The sequence below is a fragment of the Lactuca serriola genome, chromosome 3, assembly GCF_051521515.1.
Source record: "Lactuca serriola cultivar US96UC23 chromosome 3, Lser_US96UC23_V15, whole genome shotgun sequence".
Lineage (NCBI taxonomy): Eukaryota > Viridiplantae > Streptophyta > Magnoliopsida > Asterales > Asteraceae > Lactuca > Lactuca serriola.
Genome location: NC_136410.1, coordinates 91,699,363 through 91,706,319, shown reverse-complemented (window position 1 = coordinate 91,706,319; position 6,957 = coordinate 91,699,363). Strand labels below are relative to the sequence as shown.

Here is a 6,957-nt window from a genome sequence, read left to right as displayed (position 1 = left end):
ACACACACTTGGTGCCACCACTGGAAGACCCCGAGTCTGCACTTCACAAGAAAAAGACGCCCTTGCAAGAATTAAAGTCAGCCTTCTCTAGGAAGTCGGGAAAGAACATCAGCAAAGCACAAGAGCAATATTGAGCATTTGGATCATACACCCGTGCAAACCGAGTCCGAATACGATACCGAGCCAGAATTTGAAGAACACACAAGTGAACCCGAGAACGAGCCAAGGAACGAGATGGCAGCAATTGAAGAAATGTCCATGGGAGCATACAAGAAGCGGATCCAAGAAGATATGGGTCCTGGTTTAGTCCAACCCCCAATTCCTGCCACTGCCACATTTGAGCTGAAGGGACACATATTGACAGCACTGAAGGACATCCCATTTTTCGGGAAGGATCATGAGGATGCTTTTAAGCATCTAGACGAAGTCAACGACATTGCGGATTACTTCAATGTCCCAAATGTCACCAGAAATACAGTCTTGCTTAGGATGCTTCCCATCACTTTCAAAGGAGCTGCTAAAGAGTGGTTAAAAGCACTCCCACCGGGTACAATCACCACTTGGGCTCAAATGCGTGAGCAATTCCTGGACCAGTTCTGCCTGCCATCCAAGATAGCCAAACTCAAGAAGGCGATAGCCAACTTTGAGCAACAACCGGGGGAGTCACTATATGAAGCATGGGAGCGGTACAAGGGCTTACTCAGAAATTGCCCTCAACATGACCTAAATGTGCAGCAAGAGATGTCAATCTTTTATGATGGGGTCAATGTGATGACAAGACAACTCCTTGATTATCAAGGACCGTTGACAAAGAAAAATCCAAGGGAGGTCAAGGAGCTAATTGAAGAATTCGCAAAACACTCCCGCGAATACCATAACCTGAGGCAAGACGGAAGTAAAGGCGGTGGAGGGGCCCAAACTGAAGAAATTGCAGCTGTCATGGCCATGCTAAATAACATGGATCGTCGGATAACACAAATGGACCAGTCGATACATGCCATAAGAGTGGGGTGCGAGCGATGCAGTGGTCCACACTTGACCAAGGACTGCAATATGGATGAGTTTGGGAACATAAAAGCTCAAATGTGCTACTCTAGTGGGGATAAGTTTGATGACGACTGGAGGAAACCGAAAAAGGAGTGGCTGCCATATGAAGAGTAAAAGAAGCAAAAAGAAGAGAAGTATAGGCAGATAGGTCGAGGTTTTTACCAAAAGGAGCAGCCACCAATCGAGAAGAAACCCGACCTAGAGACCATTTTGATGAAGTTTATGGAGGCTTCGGAAAAGAGACATGATGCCACGGATTCCGCTATCATGGAACAACAAACATTGATAAAGAACCAGCAAGCCTCCATCCATAACCTTGAAGTACAATTTGGTCAACTAGCCACTTTATTTCATGAAAAATTGTCCCCGAAGAATCCCGAAGTAAAAGCCCAATCTCACGTAATGGCCATCGATACTGAAGAAGATGCAATATCTGAGTTCCTTGAGGCGTTGGAAGAAGAACCGCAGCAGCCCAAGAAATCAAGGATCGAAAATGGAGAAAATGCTGAACCAGGCTCGCCACGACGTGGCATGCCTCTGGCCACGACGTGGCGCAATTCTGAGCAAAAACCTTTTGAGGCTATTCCAGATTATCATCCACCTATGCCATTTCCCACCCGCACAACACTTAGTCAACTGGAGAAGGAGCATTTAGAGTTTGTGAAGCATGTGAAAGGGATTCCAATGAATACTCCCTTTGTTGAGTCCTTATCCAAAGCTCCTGAGAACCAGAAATTACTGCAAGACTTGATAGATACGCGAAGACAATTAAAGAAGCATTCTACAGTGATTCTAAGTGAACAAACTTCAAAAGCTGTGTTGGGAGAAACACCAGAAAAGATGGGGGATCCTGGACGCCTCACTCTTCCATGCGAGTTTGGGAATAAAATGAAGTTTAATGCTTTAGCCGATTCCGGGGCTAGCATTAATCTAATGCCTTTTTCATTTTATCAAAAATTGGAGATTCAGAAGATGAAGGCTACAAAAATGAAGATTCACATGGCGAACCGTTCGGTGACACAACCCCGAGGCATAGTAGAGGATATTTTGGTGAAAATTGGAAAATTTGTTTTTCCAATATACTTTGTAGTCTTGGACATGAAAGAAGACACGGATGTTCCGATAATCCTTGGTCGGCCATTGCTTAACACTGCTGGTGCCCTTGTTGATATCCGCGAGTCCAAGCTCACTTTGAGGGTTAGGGATGAACAAGAAGTCTTCGGGATAAGAGATGACTTTCAAGAAGATAAAGAAGAGGTGTTCACGATTAATGAGGAGAATGAACTAGAAGAGTTGGAAAAGCTTATGGAAGAAGAGATAAAGCCAGTTCATCAAGACAAGAGGACAAAACCAAGGGCATCTGTTCCGTATTTGATTGAAGTCATAGCTTACAAGAACCCGCCTTCTTGGGTGAGCAAAGAGGACGAGGAAATGACAAGTGATGAAGAGGAAGTCACTTCAAAAGTAACAAGGCCGGTGGTGAAAGAAGAGAAGAATGCTATGGAGTGCAAGGAACAAACAAAGGGCACAAAACGCAAGCATGAAGAAGATGGAAAAGCTAAAAAGGAAAAATTCAAAAAAAGCGTATAAAAGGAGAGTTCAAGCTTATAAACGGCAGTTCAAGGAACAAAAGATCCTGGTGGTAGACTCTTCCGAAGAGTCAACGTAGAAGGCACGAAGTCCAGCTCAAGACTCCAAGAAAAAGAAGCGCTTCTCGGGAGGCAACCCGAGTTTGGTTTGCAATTTCTTTTCTTTATTTTTAATTAGGAAATACATCAATTCATCATCTGAAAACTGGTAATAAGTAGAGAAATAGCTGTAGGGAACTTTAAATAATGAATGATATGCAAAAAAATTAGTTAATATGATGAATATTATTAAAATTTGGCATCTGACAGTTTCCACGACGTGGGCATAGCCCAGCCACGTCGTGGGTTAAAATAGAATGCGCAATCTTAAGAAATTTAAGGTCCACGACGTGGGCATAGCCCGCCACATCGTGGCCTTTAAAAATCAGGGGGGACCAATTGCTTAAAACCCTTTGACCGAGAAACCTTATCCCTCACTTGGAGACTGCCGCACTCACGGGAACATCACAACCCCACAACCAATTTCTTATTATACTTCCAATTTCCTTGCAAGATCTTGCTAATTACTCCATTTGGTATGTGTTTTACTCATTATTTTGCAGTTATTTCTTCCAATTTCAAGTTTTCGTGATTAGGGTTTGAATGATTCACGAAATTGGTTGAATCTAGTGGCTGGTTTTAGATTGCATGTTATTTAAACGTCCATAGGAACAAACCCCAAGCATTATTTTTGTGGAAATCGCTTGAAAAAAAGACCAGTTCAGATTCTGGGTTCGACGCGACCCATGACGTGGCGCAGCCTGGCCACGTCGTGACTTCTGGCAGACAAAGTTTATATGTTTTAATGTGTTATTTGCTGCTTTGCTTTGCTTTTGTTTGCAGAAATGGGACCACGACGAGCTGTTCAGCAGGAAGAGGACCCGATAGATGTAGCAAGCATACATCCACTATACCAGTTTCCTCAAAACATTCCCCGACCATTGCTAACAACCTACGAGAATCGGCTTGGATGGTTATACAATAGGGAGTTTGCAATAGCCCCAATTATTGATTTGGGATGGCTTGGTAGAGTGGGAATGGTAGTGGAGCTGGAGCGTTATTGGTCAAAGACTTATGTTGGAGATCAATTTTCGTTCACTTGTCACGGGTGGAGGAATTTATTTGCCATTCAAGAACCCGTGTACCGGGAATTGTCGGTAGAATTTTTCTCTACCGTATGTTTCGAAGAGCGCACCCTTGATGTCACCTACAATAGGGCACTTGTGTTTCATTTGGGTGGTGTATATCGTGAGTGTAGTCTTCGGGAGTTTACTTGGCGTATGGGGCTCTATACGGAAGTGGAGACGCAATCTCCGTTTTTTATCCCTTTCTTGCTTGGATGTGTGCGGGATTTTGCTCCGGGTACTTTGGATGTGCAGTTTTGGCGGGGCATTTCTAACCATGAGTACAACACTCGTGACTCGAGTGAGTCACAAATTCGGAATCCTGTTTTCCGATTTTTGCACCGCCTTATCACGTTTTCAATCAATCACAAGCATCATGGTGATAAGGTCCCCATCCATAATCTATTTTATTTATGGACATTTATTACCCCGGGGGTTTGCTGTGATTTGCCTTATATGTTGGCGAGGTTTATGGGGAAGAAAGCGGCCAATTCTAGGCCTGGGAGCCTGATTACTGGGGGGCATTTGGTTACTCGCCTGGCTAGGTCATATCATATTTTGACCCATGACTTTGTGAGGAATCTTACTCGATTCCCGGACACAGACTTGACCATTCAAGTCTTGGGTGTGATGCGAGCGGTGGTCAATATCGGGGGTCGTTTTGTTATACCACCGATCGATGATGAGCAGGAGGAGGTGCAGCCGGGACAGCAGCCACCAGCCAGGCCGAGGCGTCGGAATGTGCCGGCTAGAGGTAAGGTCGAACGAGAGCGTGCTGCTTTGCAGTATGTGCAGGGAGTGCCCACCGACTCACGACTCTAAGGAGCATAGAAGGTTAACTTTCGGTCTATTAGGAGAGAGGTTATAGTTGGGAAATATATTTGCATAGAAGCGTAGGAAACCAGTTAGCCATTGGTCAAAGCTGCTAGAGTAAATAAAGCAAACAAGTCATTTTCTGCTGATGCCCAGTTTCCACGACGTGGACTCCTTGTGCCACGTCGTGGCGCTCTTGTAGTTTGTAGTAGTTTAGCTTTTTGGTGTTCGCGGTTTCAACCCATATCACGACGTGTCCAGATATATGCCACGACGTGATCCAGTTTATCATTGCCACATTTTTCCTTACAAATACCCACTTTGACGAATTGAAGTTTCGAGTCCGGTTCGTGGTTTATTTACGTATTCAACCCGTTCTACACCGAGTTTCTATTTTTGGAAGTCCAATTGCACATTGTCCACGCTTTTGGAGATGCTCACGCCACTATCCCAGGGGAGTCTGTTCCTTTTTCTCCCTTTTCTTTAATTTTGATTTGTTTTTATACATACAATGAGGGCATTGTATGAAATAAGTGTGGGGTAGGGGTAGAAAAAGTAAATTGCTAGTATTATGCGGGATGATCCGATGAAAGTTCAAATGTTTAGTTGAGCCAATACACGTTATAGTGCATTTGTGGCCTCCCTTATTTTAGTGAAATCATGGAACAAAAACACAACCCCGCTTGGTTTGAGGGATGCAATATGTTTAGCAGCCTAAACCTGAAATGTATCCAGGGAAATTATTATCATTAACCAATAAAGGTTGAGGTTGAGCGCCTCTGCTTAAGCATGTAGGTTTTGAGTGAAAAAAGAGAGGTACATGTTAAAAAAAAAAAGAGAAAGAATTACAGAAAGAAAAGTGTGAAGAATTTTGGAGCAAATAAAGTGAAGATCAAAAGATCAAAATTCTCAAGAAATTTAAAAAGTTGAAGATACCAGAAATCAAATCAACAAAGGTGGTGAATTCAAAGAGATCAAAGATCAAATTATCAAGGAAGTGAAGAATTCCAAAGAGCTCCATAGTGGTATCGAAAAATTGTAATTCTAGTTTATGTATGCTTAGGTTGCTCAACTAAAAATACCTTGAGGTTAGGAGGTTTTCTGAGGATGGATTCGGAGGGTTGCATAAAATGAGCATTGTTCGGAAAACGTGGGCGAGTGTTTATGAAGATTGTGAGTATTTAAAGTATGGGGGGTACTTTAGGAGAATTTTAGACACAAATGCATGCGTTGAGGTTTTGGCATAATGGCTGAACTAGAGACGGATTGTTCTGTGTAGTTTTAGTAATTAAGAATTAAGTTTAAATTTGCTTGAGGGCAAGCAAAGCCTAAGTGTGGGGTATTTTGATATTGCCATATTTATACTTATTTTTAGGCAGTATTTAAGTACATTTTTATTAATAAATCGATAATATGTTTAGAATAATGATACTTATGAGTTTAAATTGTTATTTTCAGTCAATACAAAGGATTTTCGAAGAAAGGGACCAAAGGTGACAAAATGGGGAACATGGGAGGCTTGGAAGACAAGAAAATAATAAATTCACGATAAGAGCTTAATTCACGACGTGGCGATGACGCCCACGACGTGGCACGGGTGTTCTAGAAGATAAACATCGCGACGCGGAGGATTTCCTTGAAGGATACGGATTGCTTGAAGCCCACGACGTGGCGCAACCTGGCCACGACGTGGCGCGAGTTTTTAAGGATTATATAAGTTCTCCTGATTATTACGAAAAGGGAGACTTTTGGCAGAAGAAAAAGAGTTCCAGGAGACGAATAAGAACGAAAGAAAGGTTCTGGAAGAGGGTTTTCAACACCAAAAGAAGTAAAGGTTTATTTTTAGAACATGTCTTTTATTAGTTTTAGCTGTGTTAGTTTAATTACTATGATGAGCAGCTGAATCTAGCTACTCTTGTTTAGCTAGATGAAGCTTTAAACTTATGAATAGTTATATGATTATGGATTGAGCTTAGTTGGTAACAATTTGCTTGTGTTTGATTTTGTATAACCTAGCATGTTAAAATTTGTTATCTAATTGCTTAATTGCATGTTCTGTGTAGCTTAGTGACCATTAAACTGGATGAACCTGTTTACCTAATAATTTAGTGAACATTGAATTGTTAGAGCTAGGATTGACCAATCTTAGTTAATGATTAGAATAAATAAAGTTTAGCTGTGCTAGAGACCGTGAATTGTGATCATAATTGCGTTAACACAACAAATCTTACATAGCATATTTATATCTATAATTAGTTCTGTGTTTAATTATGTGTGAACATACATGGTTTGACATGAATTAGTTAAGTATTGGTAAGATAGAACTAAATTACTAATATAACTAA

General features: G+C 41.8%; 1 non-coding gene across 1 annotated transcript; it reads right to left on the bottom strand.

The window, feature by feature from the left end:
• Positions 1-618: 618 nt before the first annotated feature.
• Positions 619-725, bottom strand: LOC145096582 (small nucleolar RNA R71). Its single transcript, XR_013703957.1, has one exon. It is a non-coding gene; the product is annotated as a small nucleolar RNA R71 (small nucleolar RNA).
• Between the last annotated feature and the right edge of the window lie 6,232 nt (positions 726-6,957).